General features: G+C 36.0%; 1 long non-coding RNA gene across 2 annotated transcripts in view; it reads left to right on the plus strand.

The window, feature by feature from the left end:
• The window catches only part of LOC129501513 (uncharacterized), a 235,600-nt gene that overhangs the window by 60,486 nt on the left and 158,698 nt on the right, over positions 1-16,416 (plus strand). For both annotated transcript variants that reach the window (XR_008662749.1, XR_008662751.1), the window contains one exon: positions 12,308-12,384. This is a non-coding gene — a long non-coding RNA (uncharacterized LOC129501513). The remainder of the gene's footprint in view (positions 1-12,307; positions 12,385-16,416) is intronic.

A 16,416-nucleotide genomic window follows, 5' to 3' on the forward strand; every position in this document is an offset into this window, starting at 1 on the left:
CTGCCTTTGGCCCAGGGCGTGATCCTGGAGATCTGGGATCGAATCCCACGTCGGGCTCCCGGTGCATGGAGCCTGCTTCTCCCTCTGCCTATGTCTCTGCCTCTCTCTCCTCTGTGTGACTATCATAAAAAATAAAAATAAAAAAATAATGTTTAAAAAAAATCTAGTAGTTTTACATGAAATTATTAAAAATCATGTAATTATTATGGCCATAATCTAACTTTGCCTCATTTCATGCAACTCACACCTTCATTTGCTATACTATGCATCCTGACTTTTTATTAGTTCCTAAGACCTGCCAATGTTCTTTAGGACTCAGAGCATTCACACAAGCTGTTCTTTTTGCTCTGGAATACTTTTCTCTTGTTTTAGTCTTATTTTGGCTTCTTCTCTTGCCTTACATGTCACTTCCATAAGGAAGTGTTCCATGAAAGCCCAGGAGTAGGGCCCTTGTAGAGCACCCTGTATTTCCTTTACTATAGCACATAATAATTTTGCCTTAATATTTACTTGCCTTTATATTATTGATTTCTAACTTATTCCTCATGCTATAAGCTTCATATAAGAAGGGATGAGAGATGGCTGGTGGCTCAGTTGGTTAAGCATCTAACTCTCAATTTTGGCTCAGGCTATGATTTCAGGGTTCTGAGATGGAGCCCTGTGCTGGGCTCCATGCTTAGCAGAGTCTGCTGGAGATTCTCTCTCTCTCTCTCCCTTTGTCTCTCCCCCTGCTCTTTCTCTCTCTCTCATAATAAATAAATAAATAAATAAATAAATAAATAAATAAATAAATAAAATCTTTCCAAAAAAGAAAAAAAGGGATGACATTGGAAATATTGACTCCTGTATCCCTAGCTTCTTAGAATCAATTTATTTTCATTAATTATTCATTGAACAAATTAGTGAATCAATAGGAGGAAAAAAGAGGTAGAATCTTTCCTTCGTGGATCATTTGCTATATGACTGGCACTGTGGTTAATTTATAATCTAGATGAAGAAATTAAGATTCAGCACATCTCATAAATTTAAGATTACATGATACCTAGGAGAAGAGGAAAGATTTGAATTCAGATCATTCTGGTTGTAAAGGTGACTTCCAACCCCGGCAAAATCCTTAGTTCCTCCTAGAAATTGTTTCTTTAGATTGTCTCCTATTATCAGTCTCCAAGGGGTAGCTTCTGCAATAACTATTCTATATTTCTGCTCCTTAGGTGGTGTGGTCCCTTCTAAAATTTTTTGGTTCCTGATTCCTGGTACTCTGGGAAAATCAGTCATTTCCAGATCTATCCCCGGATACTGACTTTAGCTCATCTTTCACTGACCTCATCACACATTTATATAGTTAACAAATATTATTTTAGCTCTTTTCCCCAACAAATACTTGCTGTATGAAACATTGTTTTAGTAAGAATGTCCTATTATCTTCTGACATCAAAGTCTCCAGAATGAAAGGGTAACATAAGAGAGCAATACTTGATCTTTTTATGGTCAGTCCATTTCTTTGTTTTCCCCTTCCAATCTCACAGAGTATGTAAGGGTTAAAGCCACAATAGATCAGAGCAGAAATGGCACAGATAATAAAAGAGTCAGCAGAAATAGCTTTCTGCCCTGCTGCTTCAGCTGCAGGGCCTTTAGGAATATTACAAACTATGACTATATATACATTTATGTGCCCTTGTAAATATGTCACATGTAAATACTTTTCTGGAAGGCTGGGAGGGCTGAATCAATGCGTGACCATTTTTCCTCCTGTCAGAAGCAATAGAATTTTTATTAGCATAATTTCCATTACTCAGCACTGACTATGGTATCTTTGATCAAACTAATTAGAAATAGTTACACTCTGTACCATGAAATATATCAAATTTATTAGAAAAAATTATGTATGTGCACACATAGAAAATAAATAGGGATATTAAATATAAAAGTATGACATTTATGCCACTGGTTGGAGTGAGGAGGCATCCTAATTAGATAGTGAATATTCTTAAAGTATGGATTTTCCTATGTGGATTGTACTATTCAGCTAAAACTAAAATTCCTAATAGAACTTGAATGCATAGAGGAAGACAAAGATTTTTTTTTGAGGGGTAAGTCAATCTGTATTTATTGGTTTACTGTTATGTGTCTCTGCTCAATGTTGTGGTAAGGAAAATGGGTTTCAGATAATAAGAAGTTCTTTAATATATCTTTCAGAGAAAGATTAGTTAGCTAGTATATGGAAATACAATGTTTTAATATCTTTAAATGTGTGTTAGAAGAAAGAACTGGTGGAGTTGTTCTTAGAAAAAATGGAATCTTGTAGTTTGGAGACATATCTTTGGGGAAGGTGCAACTTATATGGTTTTGAAAACTGAATTGGGGTAAGAGGACAGCAGTAGGGGGTATGTCAGGGAGAGAATGGGATAAGAACTTGAGCTTTTCTTACTGTACTCAAGGACTTAAATCATCAAAGATGGAGATACTCAGATTCCACTGAATGAATAAGTAGTGCGTCTAGTGGATATTTTTGAACCTTTCATGGCAGATACAATGCTAGCAGTTGAATAGGATGAATAAATCAGAAGTACTGGATGCTGCTATTGCGGTTTCTCTTGCTGTGGTATTATCATTATGTTTTTAATCATCCTTATTTAGAAGCAACTTCAGTGTTCATGAGAAAAGGGGCTTTCCCAGTCTTGGCAGAGGTGAAAAATATTTATGTGACTTATAACCTGTATGTCCCTGACTCTTATCAGTCTGTGATACATATGAGATCATATTATTTTGATGATCCACATTTCCTACAGGTCTCAGGTTTTGGCGAACCATCTCCATCAGTGAGAGCCAAGATGCACATCTGCCAACAAGGCATCCTTTTGCATTCTCCTGTAATACCCCGGGAATCTACTTCTATGGCTATGACATCTAATACCAATGATAGAGATCCCTAATACTGAATTCCAGCAAAGCTCTACTCTCAGACAATATCTGAATCTTGGCACTTTATACCTGCTGAGACTCTCGGTAAACTTGCATTGAACTAAAATTAATGCCTGTTCTTTCCTGCAGAGCCAGAAGAAGGTAATCATACAATTTAGCAGCTCTTCAGTTTGGAGCCCTCCTGCCTCAGTTGACATTCAAAAATGGAATAGAAGCTGTCATTTCTCTTAAAGCTGGGAGAAAGTATCCCTCTTCCTCACAGAAACTTTCTTGTCCTTGATTTTCAATTACCAAATTTTCTCTTTGCAAGTTCCAAACTTCTCAGTTAATTTTACTATGATTTTTCAGACTGATGGGGAAAATCAAATATATTTCCTGGAAGTGAGACTCAGAGTTCCATCATGTGACTACTCTTTAAAAAGCCTGTTTCCTTCTTCCCTTGGTCTCCCTTCCCAATTTGTTCAGAAGTATACAATGACTGACTGCGAGAAGTATTTCTTTTTGAGAAAAATTAATCTGCACTGAAAAGAGGTAGCAGAGTTGAAGAGATTTGTTATTTGAATTACTGGCTAGTTAAGTATCCACATACACTGTCACAGAGGAAAGACACAGTTGTAACTTTTAGCCAAGCAATCAGGAGGGAAGTAAAAGCATAACATCCTTTATTAAATTCTCCTTCTCTTGTCCTCTCATTTCATGTGTCCTTAAACTAAAACATATCTAGAATACTGAACATTAAAATCTTCTAAATACGCTGAAAATAAAATAGGAGTGGTACTTAAATACCCCCCCCACACACATATACGTCCATGTATCTGTAAACTTTCACTAGTGTAAATATCTTAGAGGAGATAGGTCAAAAGTTCTTTCTTGGAGAAAGTGTGTTTGCCTCAGTGCTAGAGATAATGACAGAGGCAGGGTATGTGACATCCCTAGGGCCATGCAGTCCAGGAATTTCCATGCATAACTTCTGCCTGTTTAGATTGCCCAGATAACAAATACCTGCTTTAGGGTTAAAGCACCAGTATTGGTTGTTTCAAATATGGCAACTTCTAAAAGATTGTTATTGTGGTGCATTTTTTGGACTGTATTAAAATAAATAATTGACTAAAATTGGCACCAGGAAAGTATTTTGACTCCACAAAGCCTAAGTCTATTAGATACTCTTAGATACCATGCACAGCAAGCATTAAAACTACTTGGAAAGAAAAATCTTTGATGCTAAATCAATAGTTTTCTTTGTGGTGTTAGTTGCTCTGGACTATTTAATTAGCCAACTGTAATACTATATTAGAAAAAAAGGCCTACTCTATGGTTTAACATAGCTGAACATTTATTTATTGAATAATCAGGGCATTGAAAACAAGATCATGTCGGGCAGCCCTGGTGGCCCAGCAGTTTAGCGCTGCCTTGAGCACAGGGTTTGATCCTGTAGACCCGGGATGGAGTCCCACATCAGGCTCCCTGCATGGAGCCTGCTTCTCCCTCTGCCTGTGTATCTCTGTGTCTGTTATAAATAAATAAATAAATAAAATCTTAAAAAAAAAAAAAAGAAAAAAAAAGAAAACAAGATCATGTCTTCTTTCATGTATTTGCTTTGATTTATAATGGGAAATAATTGAACAGGCTTTTAAAATGGTGGGAGGAAGCCACTGAAAAGAGAAATATCTGTTTGCTAACATCTCTCATCCCCCAGATCTACAATGGCCATGAATATGGCAACTCACACCCGTCGTGCAGGTTACTAGTGCCAGATGGAGCAATATGGCCCTGTACTCAAGAATTGTGGTAATATTTTCAATCTATCTGGTGGATTCCTGAAAGACCAGTGAAAGACTGTATCATTTAGCATAACTTGAAGTATTTCAGGGACTGAAGCTGCTTCCAGGGTGGAATTGACTGAAAGCTTCTAGGGGCAATATAATTGTCCACAGGAGTCTGGGGTATGGGATAAGTTTAGGCAAGCAATAGACAGCCTGGAAAATCTGGGAAGGAAGAAGCTAGGAAAGGAGATATCTGAGGTATCCAGGGGAAGATAGGCTTTTAAAACTTCCTGTGTGAACTGGGGAATCAAGAAAAACATTCATGTGCAGAGCTGGATACATGCTCAGAAGAGATCAGAGAAGACTCTAAGCTTTCATCGCTGGCCGATGTTTAAGCTCTATACAAGTGAGAAGTGAGGTTTAAAGCAGAGTTGTACATGGTTTGGATAAATGTTGAAAGAGTGTCTCCACACAGAGTCAATCTCCAGGAAAGTTTTTTTGTTTGATTTCCTTTTTTCTTGGCCCCAGGAGTTTAAGCAAATGTTTGTCGAAATACTTGCTGACCACTAAGTTAATCAAACTCAGACTTCAGTGGTCACACACACACACACACATACTCACACACACAAAGAATACAGATTTCACAAAAGTAGTCTGGGAAAATCAGTAAATAAACAAAGAAACAGTACCAACCCACAATAAGCAGCAACAACACATCCCATGGAGGGAGAGAATCTGATTTTCAGAGTTGCCACATTGAATATTTATTTTTTTAAATATATATGTTTTTATTTTATTTATTTATGATAGTCACAGAGAGAGAGAGAGAGAGAGAGAGGCAGAGACACAGGCAGAGGGAGAAGCAGGCTCCATGCACCGGGAGCCCGATGTGGGATTCGATCCCAGGTCTCCAGGATCGCGCCCTGGGCCAAAGGCAGGCGCCAAACCGCTGCGCCACTCAGGGATCCTCCACATTGAATATTTAAAATGTCTTGTCTTCAACAAATAATTATGCACCACAGGAAAAAAAAGAGAAAAAAATGGTCATTCACAGAGGAACAAAAAGAAAGTAATAGAAAGTGTCCCCGATGAAGCACAGGCACTGGACTTACTAGACAAAGACTTTAACTCAACTATCTCAAATATCTTCAAAGAGTCTAAGGAAACAAGGAGCAAAGAACTAAGCTAGGAGAACTATGTATCATCAAATAGAGTATATCACTGAAGAGATAAAACTTAGAAAAAGGGATCAGATAGTAAAGCATAAGGGGAAGATTTAACCTGAGCCCAAATAGGACATTTCTTTTTTCTTTTCTTTCTTTCTTTCTTTCTTTCTTTCTTTCTTTCTTTCTTTCTTTCTTTCTTTCTTTCTTTCGTGTGTGTTAAGAGATGAGGGGATTTGCATCTACAGAAAAGACTTAAGAAAAAAAAGGGAGAATTAAGAGATGTCACACTGAAAACTTCATCTTGCTCTAGGTCAAGGTTAACTGCAGAGAAGAGAGGATGATTTCTACAGGTTTGAGAAGGACTGAAGATGCACATTTGGATAAAATGATGCTGAATATCCAGCTGACACTGGAGATAATGATTTGAGGTGTGGGAATTTGCACCATTGTGCAACTAGAGAGTAGGAGCAGAGAAGGCATATGATCATATTGATCCAAAATTCTTGAACTCTTAAACAATAATATTTCCTAGTGTTCTTTTTAATAGTACTTCTTATTAGTCTCAGTATTGGAAAAGGGTGCTTCTCCTTAATAAGATTTTATTTTTGTCACCAAGGTTTTGCATTAAAAACTTTCTCTTTTTTTTTAACTTTCTTTATCAGGTGTTAGGAAGTATAAAATCAAATTTCCATTTCACTTTCAGAAACTACAAAAAATCACATGGTATGCATTTCTATTCATAGATTTTTTTTAACTCTTAGTTTTCTCTTGACCAATTTTCCTATAACAGCATTTCATAAAATGGACATTTTTAGAACTCAGTTCTGGGAATCATAGCTAGGTCACTAAAGGCTGAACACTATATACCTTTGAAAGTCACAGATTACATTAGTATTATCCAGAGTGTGCTAGTGTTATAAATAATTTAACTATCTTTAAGGCCAGATTTTCTCATACTTATTTTGTTGTTGCAAAACATTTTGCAGTGCTCTGTGAAATACCAGTCTGAAAAATTCTGCCTTAAGTCATTTATTTTATTCTTCTGGATTTTATGTTTTCCCAAAGTGCTTTGTAACTTTTGTCATTTGAGGAAGGCCAGGGAGACCATCTGGTCTCTAAATTGAGGGAGGAAGTGATTTCAGTTGACTCTTAATGGTTTGTTTACACCCAGAAAGCTGTATACCCATTTCATACAAACATCTTCTCTTTTCCCTCAATGCATTGTAAATGATATTTTCCTATGTTTGTTTTTTTGCTTAAGATAAAACATAATAATGAAACACAAATGGACCCATAGGTTGACAGCCTCATGAATACCTACTGAAATTTAAAAATACAAAAAACTAATATGTTAGGCACTTATGAAATACCAAGTATTAAAAAACAAAATAAAGTTAGAAAAGTTATTTTTTCTAAAGGAAACCACTGTTAATAGTTTCTTGACTTGATTTGAAAAGTCATATGCCAGTAAATAAATATACAAAGATGTACATACTTAAAAAATAAAAGAAACACTTTTCACACTATGTTGATTCACTAACTTGTGGCTTTTTCTCTCTTAAAAGACATCTTAAAGATTTTTCTATTTATAAATTGTAAAATATGGTACCTCATTGTTTCTAAGAGTTACATATCATTGAAGGGAAAAGTAGAATTAAATTAACCCCTTAAAAACTTGGCATAATAATGATAGAGAACAAACAGAGTTGATGCAGGGATGTGAGTGGGGGGACAGGCTAAATGGGTGATAGTTATTAAGGAGGGCACTTGTTATGATGAGCACTGGGTATTATATGTTAAGTGATAAATCACTAAATTCTATCCCTGAAACCAATATTACACTATATTAACTAACTAGAATTTAAATAAAATTTGGAAGAAAAAAAAAACTTGGCATAACAGGGTAAATTCTCAGGAATAAAATTTTTAACTCAAAGAGAATAGGCACACACATTCCATAAATATATATGAGATTTCCATTTTCTTCTTACCACCACATTTTAAGGAAGATATTGTGTTATTTTGATAGGGATTGCACTGAATGTGTAGATTGCTTTGGGTAACACTAGTATTTTTCACCAAGATGGATAAACAATTCTAAAATGTGTATGGAACCAGAAAAGACCCCAAATAGCCAAACTAATGTTGAAAAGGAAAACCAAAGCTGATGGCATCATGGTTCTGTATTCCAAAGCTATAATCATAAAGACAGTATGGTACTGGCACAAAAACCAGACATAGATCAATGAAACAGAATAGAGAACACAGAGATGGACCCACAACTCTATAGTCAACTAATCTTTGACAAAGAAGGAAAGAATATCCAATGGGCAAAAGACAGTCTCTTCAAGAAATGGTGTTGGGAAAACTGGATAACTGCATGCAGAAGAATGAAACTGGACTACTTTCTTACACCACCAACAAAAATAAATTCAAAATCAATGAAAGACCTAAATGTGAGATAGGAATGCATTAAAATCCTAGAGAAGAACACAGGCAGCAACCTCTTTGTGGCCATAGCAACTTCTTACTAGATATGTCTCTAGAGGCAGGAAAACAAAAGCAAAAATGAACTATTGGGACTTCATCAAGATAAAAAGGTTTTGCACAGCAAAGGAAATGGTTGACAAAACCAAAAAATAACCTACAGAATGTGAAAAGATATTTGCAAATGTCTTATCAGATAAAAGGCTAATATCCAAGAACTATAAAGAACTTATCAAACTCAACACCCAAAAAACAAAACAAAAAAATCCAGTCAGAAGGCATGAACAGACATATCTCCAAAGAAGGCACACAAATGACTAACAGACACATGAAAAAATACTCAACATCAGTCATCATCAGGAAAATACAAATCAAAACCACAATGAGATACCACCTCACACCAGTCAAATTGCTAAAACTAACAAGTTGGGGAACAACAGATATTGGTGAGGATGTAGAGAAAGGGGAACCTTCTTACACTGTTGGTGGGAATGCAAAGTGGTGTAGCCACTCCGCAACGATGTAGATACAGCTAGAACGTATTATGCTAAGTGAAATAAGTCAGTGAGAGAAAGACAAATACCATATGATTTCACTCATATATGGAATTTCAGAAACAATTTCAGAAACAATTTTCAGAGAATATTATGGTTCATGAATAAATGAACCATAAGAGACTCTTAACTATAGGGAACAAAAACTGAGGGTTACTGGAGGGGAGGTGGGTGGGGGTAATTGGATGATGTGCATTAAGGATGGCACATGATGTAATGAGCACTGGATGTTATATGCAACTAGTGAATCACTAAATTCTACTCCTGAAACTAATAATATACTATATGTTGGAAGGTTTGAAATTTCAAATTTCAAAAATTTGAAATCTTTAAAAAAGGAAGATATTTTGAAACACAATGCACTATACATACAGCAAAGGTGCAGAAAGTATCTGGAAACCAGGTCATGTGAAAACAGATTGATAAGACTGGGTTACTAATTCCCCAGGTCAAAAAGCTAAAGAAAATGAACTAATTCACATTAAAAAGCATAAATGAGTTTTACTCATCCTACTTAACCTTCCCAGCATATATGTAAAACATTATTTTAACACTAGTCATTTTCTAATTATGAGATTTTAGTGTAGGAAATTATATGTACAGCTAAAATTGGGGAAAGAATTACTTGTTTTTACTTTATAAGGTTTAAGCCTCTACACATTAATCTTCTAAGACCTTCCTTCTTTAGTCTATTACTCTTTACCCTCTTTTGAAAGACGGGTATGCTAAAAGGATTAAAAGAAACTATAGGCAATTTACACAGTAAATCAAAATAGTTGATGACTTTGTTTCCTTACTAAATAAAGTTTTGGCAAACACATCAGGAAAAAATGGCTCTGATTGGTGAGGGCAGGGGTGGAGTAAACGATGGTTCTATTTGGGACTATGACTTCAAGAGAGAGACTGGATTGGCCTTGGGACTAGCTTCTTTGGGGGGATAGAGGTATTATGCATCCAGAAACCAGCCTATCGGAATGAATAACTATCTTGAGGATGAAGTTGAACCTCATAAAATGGGAGTGTGGAAAACATCCACACACAAGCTCACAAATTTCATGAATGTTTGTAGAGCTGATATTACTGCCCAGGCTTTTCCTCTTTTCTTCTTTATCTTTCTTCCTTTTTTTTTTTTCTTACTTTCTTTTCCCTCCTTCCCTCCCTCTCTTTTCTTTCTTTTCTTTACTATTTTTTCTTTATTTTTGTTCATTTCTTCCTTCCTTCCCTGCCCCTTTTGTTGTTGCTATTTAAAAATCAGTTCAGTGGGATGCCTGGGTGGCTCAACGGTTGAGTGCCTGCCTTTGGCTCAGGGCATGATCCTGGGGTCCTGGGATCCAGTCTCACATCAGGCTTCCTGCATGGAGCCTGCGTCTCCCTCTGCCTGTGTCTCTTCTTCTCTCTCTCTGCGTTTCATGAATAAGTAAATCTTAAACAACAACAACAACAACAACAAACCAACAAAAAAACTCCAGTTCAGTACTATCTGCTCAGTGATGATTTCCCAAGAGCAGGAGGTCAGTACAACCCTTCCAACTCCTTCCATCCAAGCCCTAAGAGTATAAGTAAGTCTGTGTCTCCGCTTGCTTTCTACCCATTTTTATGTCAAATCCTCTTTACACATTCCATTTTTAGTGTGTATATATTAAGTCCTCAAATTATTAAAAAATAAAATTAATAAATAAATCCTTAAATTACTACTAATTTTTTTTTTTTGGTCTTCTGGGAAATGTTTCTTCTCCTATACTGTTCATGAGATGCTAGTGGACCATTCCATATACCTAGGTATTCTGCTTCCTTATCCACATTGGATTGGGGTGAAGAGAACATGTGAACCACAACTAGCCAAGAAGACTCCTTAGACTTTTTCAGACTGGACAACCAGGCCCTTCAGTAAGAACATAGGGAGGCCCTGGAACACTGAAGACTGAACTTTCACTTGAAACATTTATCTGAGTTTCAAAGAAACAAGATCTAGTCTTCCTCCTACCACTTCTCAATGGGGGGTGGGAGCCTTATGGGAAACAGCAGATCAATAAAATTGATACAAAGAAGTTATATTTTAATTGAACACTTGAATGAAACAAAAGTAAAATTGGTAGCACAAACAGCATCATACAACCTGAACCATTATGACTCATGGTGATATGAACATTCCAAATTTTTAAGATGTCCTCATTTCATTAAAACATTCAGGCACATACATGTTAGATGTTCTTTTTTAGAAAAAAATTTAAACTACTAGTGAAGATAAAGGGAAAGGAAAATGCCAAACAGCTATCACAAAATGAACTTTAGGAAGTTCACCTTTGTGTTTTTTTTTCTTTTAAAGATTAATTTATTTATTGTAGAGAGAGAGAGAGAGCAAGTGGGAGGGGCAGAGGGAGAGGAAGAGAGAATGACATGGGGTTGTAACAACCCTGAGGTCAGACCTGAGCTGAAACCAAAAGTCAGACATTCAACTGACTGCATCACCCAGGAACCCCTAGAAGTTCACCTTTGATGAATTATTTTGATTTCATTGTTTAAAGTTACTTCGGAGTTTAGTTTGAAGATTTTTTTTTCTGAATTCTTATTCTTTTAAGATAGTTTAAGATTGCAGTCCTAGAAAATGCTTCCTAAGGTCACAGTCTATCTTATAGTACACATCATCCATGAAGCTATGAATTTAAGGAACAAAATAAAAATCCATATACCTCAAGGGAAGCATAATGGATAGGTACTCTTTGGCAAATGTGATTTATGGTAACTGATGGGTTAGGTTGTGAATTTTTATTTCATAAATCAGAAAATAAAGTCTATGACAGGGTAGCACTAATGACAAAACATATCAGATCTTGGATTTTCTGGAGAAGGATTACATAAATGCCATAATCTGTGGTTATATAGTATCTGTGATATATAAAGTTCAAAATAACTGTTTAGAATTTGTCCAACAAAAACAATAAAAAACACTGAAAACTTGGAAGCCAAATTATCTGTAGCATTTCCATAATTAAATAGTCCACTCACATTTTATTCAGCCATTCATTTATTCACCTCAAATTTGCTGCACTCTTAATACACATTAGGCATTGTGCCAGACCCAAACTAGTGGCTTGCTACCCTCCATCTCAGGATCCTTACTCCCTCTTGCTCTCTCTCTTTTCTTTATATAGTTCACAGTGATACCTTTGAACTAACTTCAATCCCCATGAAGGCTGTGCTCCAAGTCACGAGTAACCTAAAAACAAACCTTGTCTTATTTGAATATTTCCTATAAGGTGCTGAATCATTTCTTCTCATGAAATAAAGGGGAGAAAACTAAACCAAAGAAAAAAATGGAGGCATAGATGTGACCCCGTAAAGCAAGATTCACTTCTTTATCTGGCTCTGGATACAAAACATTCTCCTTGATTGATATCTCATTTTTAATTTACAGATTTTCCAATTTTTGACATTGAGTAACTTCACAAATCAGATACTTTTACAAAATCCAAGGGGAAGAACTGCACTTTGGTGAGTACAACAACAAGTGTTCTTGTTGATATGATCTCAGGTTCTTTCCATATTCTTTCCAAACTAAAGCATGAATATGATGGAATTTTTCATATACATTTGTATCTGACATATTTTTTCCAAATTAGAAGTAGCATAAATGCCATAGAGAATTTATGAAGAAGATTAATTGCCTTTCCTTTCAAAAATGTTGCTCTATCATTTCATACCAGTAGTCAGGATTAGTATAGTGAGCTTTTTCTGTTTTCTTATTTGTGCTCAGCCAGTCTGAAATACTTCTAATTATTCAATCACTTATCAAGCACACATTTATTGCACTTAAATTTCTGTGTGCTTTAAAACAATAAAATATCAGAATAAAATAATATATCCACTAAGCTAAACACACAAGGAAGTAATCCAGAACAATTCTACTTATATTATGAAATGTCTTATAGTATTAAGGTTAAAATTCTCAGCCTGATCCTCATCAAGTTATAAACCTTCTACAAACTTAAGTCCCTGAAGGAAAGATAAAAGAAAGCAGTAAACACATTGTTTCTTCATTGTCTAAAATTCAAATGTACTAAAAATGCAGAATGGTAGAAAATAAATCAGAAAAATCATATAATGCAAGCAAATTCAGAGAGAAACTTGCATATTCAAAAGTAGATGGAATGTTTTAATGATAGTTATCAGTAGTGGAATATATAGATCAGATGTTATTTGGAAGACAATGTTTGACTCATTTTGCATCTACTACATGCTAGGCATTATGGAAGACAACATTCACACCCCATTCTATGTTTTCTTGTTATTCCTGGTCTTACCATAACTCCATTCCAGTCCCTGTGTCTTCTCAGGCTAGGGCTTCTGGCCTTTGGTCCCTCCATCCTGCCTTCTCCATCCTGATTCCCCTAATAAAATATAGAGGCCCCTTTGTCATTCTCTCAGTGCTATTTTACTATTATGTAAAAGTGATTAATTCAAATAACCAAACTGGCTGAAATTTTATTGATAATATTCTATCCCTTGTAGTCAGTGAATAGGAGTCTATGGGCAAGGTCTGGAAAACTTCCCCATGAGAATACAGACAAATAACAACAAACAAAACAAAAACCCAGCTCATCAGAAAATAACACCCCTAACAAGGATAATATTTTCATCTTCAAAAGGGCTTTACTGAGGTAATTTCTTAATTTCCAACTAAGGATTAATATAATAGCTGAGTTTTAGGCAACTCTGATGGTCAAATATGGAATATTTATCCCAAGGAGCAGCTTTCAGTGCTAAAAACATGTAAGCATGTTACATGTTTTTAGGTAACTGCTTATTTCATCTTTTGCTAAGACTCCTCCAAGTTTCACTTAACTGCTATTCTCTCAATAGCTTCTTAAAAGGGTTATATTCCATCTAGTACCTTCTGTGGCTAAAACAAATCAAAACTGCCACACTTATCATTCATTACCTGATTTTTTAAAAACTGAGTTATTATAAATGAGAGCAGAACCAAGAAATTTGGCTTTCCTGGGCAAGCCACATGCATCACACCACTAATGGATGTTTGACGCTGGGTCACAGTGTCTCTCCTGTCACTTCACTTTTACTAGGAAGATGGAGCAGAAGGTCTGGGGAAACAGAGTATTAAGCTGTGGTTGTGATTCAGGGTCTCAGTTGAAAGATCAAAATAAATTAATGGGACCAATCCCCAACCTTTCCATCTCTCTCATACAAGAACAGGCAGTCCTGAGATGCCCTTGGCCTCCATCCAGCATGGCAGCTGTGACTCTCAAAGCTGTGGATTGATGCTGGCAATGAAATTCTAGACAAGATATTTTTCTGCCATATGTTCTGGGAGTGCCCAGGGCATCAGGCTTCCAATGACAATGTAATTTAATGGCTTAAGAGTATCTTAACCATATTTCCTTCCAGAATCTTCAGACTGGGAGATAAGTACTGCATGAAATCTGCTTCTGGATACTGGCCATTTACTTACTTGAACTATTAATTACCTATCCTGTCCCATAGACACTGTCCCTCTGAGACTCTGGTATTATTGACTTCATTTCATTTACTTAAGATGCTATGGCTTAGAGTATTAACTGCCTCTGTGAAAAAATTGTGAGAGTGAAAGTGAAAGAGAAGATCCTTTGTGAAAGTTTAATTTGCTTCTGTTCAACCTTATGGCAACTTTATTTTTCAAATTCCATTTATCCCTGAGTGGAATAAACCTACAAAACTTAGCTTATAATGCAATGGTCTTTCCTGATATTTAACTGTTTCCCTTCACATTGAGGCTAAAGGAAAGTTGGGGGTGGGGAGGCAACAGAGAAAAAGAGAGAATTTCTTTTTCCTCATGTCACCACAAATGTGAATCTTAAACCTGCTCTGTGTCCCTTAAACATTTTGTCTCCTGTTTTTAGTTCACTTAGAAAATTTTTATAGCTAGAAATATTGACATCACCCTCTATATCTTCTTTCTCTGTGACAGCAAATTAGAAACCAAGTTTTAGCTATTCTACATGCATGACAGCTAACAAATCTGATCTCTCACCAAGTTCTACTATGACTATCTTCATTCAGTTGTTGGGCAGGTCTCCCCTAGCCACAATAGGTAGCCTTTTTTTTTTTTTAAGAATTATTTATATATTTTAAAGAAAGTGTATTCCCAACTAGGAGGAGGGTCAGAGGGCTTGAAGTAGGGCTTGATCCCAGAACCCTGAGATCATGACCTGAGCTGAAACTGAGTTGGCTGTTTAATTGACTGAACTACCCACGTGCCCCACAGTAGGCAGCTTTTCTACTGATGCCTTTTTCTTTGAGATACCTCCTAAGATTTATTTCCCAAACCATTGGCACAGTTATTTTTCCCAAGCCAACTGTGGTCATATCACTTTGTCCCTTAAATATCCCTAATGATTAGAATAACACTCTAACCCCTTACCAGGATAAAAAGCAGACTCTACTGCTGAACAGTATGTCCTGCCACACTGTACTCTAGTCACTGAACTCAAGCACCGTTTTCTGAATTAGCCATGTGTTTCCACATCTTTATGCATTTGGACAAGTTTTCCATTCATTAGAATGTGTTTGCCCCCTTATCTGCCTAATGAATTAATGTCTTCTAAAAACATTCAAGGCATAGCTTCAAAGTCACTATAACTTCGCTCTCCCCACTATGCATCCACATTTGTTATTCATTCTTGTAGTAGAGTACATACACTTCAAGCTAACTGTTAGCCCCTGCGAGAGTCTCCAGCTTTGCTTGTTAGCAGAGGTGCTTCTGAGTGGAATCTGCTGTTGAAAAACTTGGGTACTCATTGGGGAGATAAGATTAAATTTCCCTGAAATATTATACCAATGACACAAGAATGGTACATCAGTAATGCAACAGACAACAATGCTACATGGTGCAGAAGTTAGAGGACTAAAAGGAAAAGTTTAGAAGAGAGTTAAAGAGTAGATATAATTGTTGGGGAAACTCTTATGAAAGAGTTGAAAATGAGTGGACTTATAGAACAATACCATCACCCAGAAATTTCCCATGTTTACTGAATCCAAAACAAGAAAAAAAAGAGTTGATTAGACGATAAATTCCTATCAAAATAGCTATGGAACGTCCTACATTGAATATCCCCATTTGCTCTAAATACATTCCAAGTAGTACTATAATATAAAGAATAAATTTAATAAAACCTATCTAAGCTCCAAATGGAAGTGCACACCTTTCTATGTCAGAAATAAAAAAGAAATGTGAATTAGCACGGTAAACATCAGAAACTAGGTCCTGGGTTCCGATGTAGCATAATGTAAAAGAAGCTTGTTCACATATAAGGGATACCTTTCAATGTTAAAAGCCACAATTTGCAATGTTATGGATGTTTATGCATCGAATAACATAGTGACCCTTTTACAAAACAAACTACAGGTGATGTGAGAAGATATGAGTAGAAATACATCATTAAAAAGAAACTAATGTGCTACCTTTTATTTATTTTTAATTTTTAAAAAGATGTATTTATCTATTTGAGAGAGAAATGGGGAGAGAATGGG

This window comes from Nyctereutes procyonoides, unplaced genomic scaffold (genome assembly GCF_905146905.1).
Source record: "Nyctereutes procyonoides isolate TBG_1078 unplaced genomic scaffold, NYPRO_anot_genome, whole genome shotgun sequence".
In the NCBI taxonomy this organism is placed as follows: domain Eukaryota; kingdom Metazoa; phylum Chordata; class Mammalia; order Carnivora; family Canidae; genus Nyctereutes; species Nyctereutes procyonoides.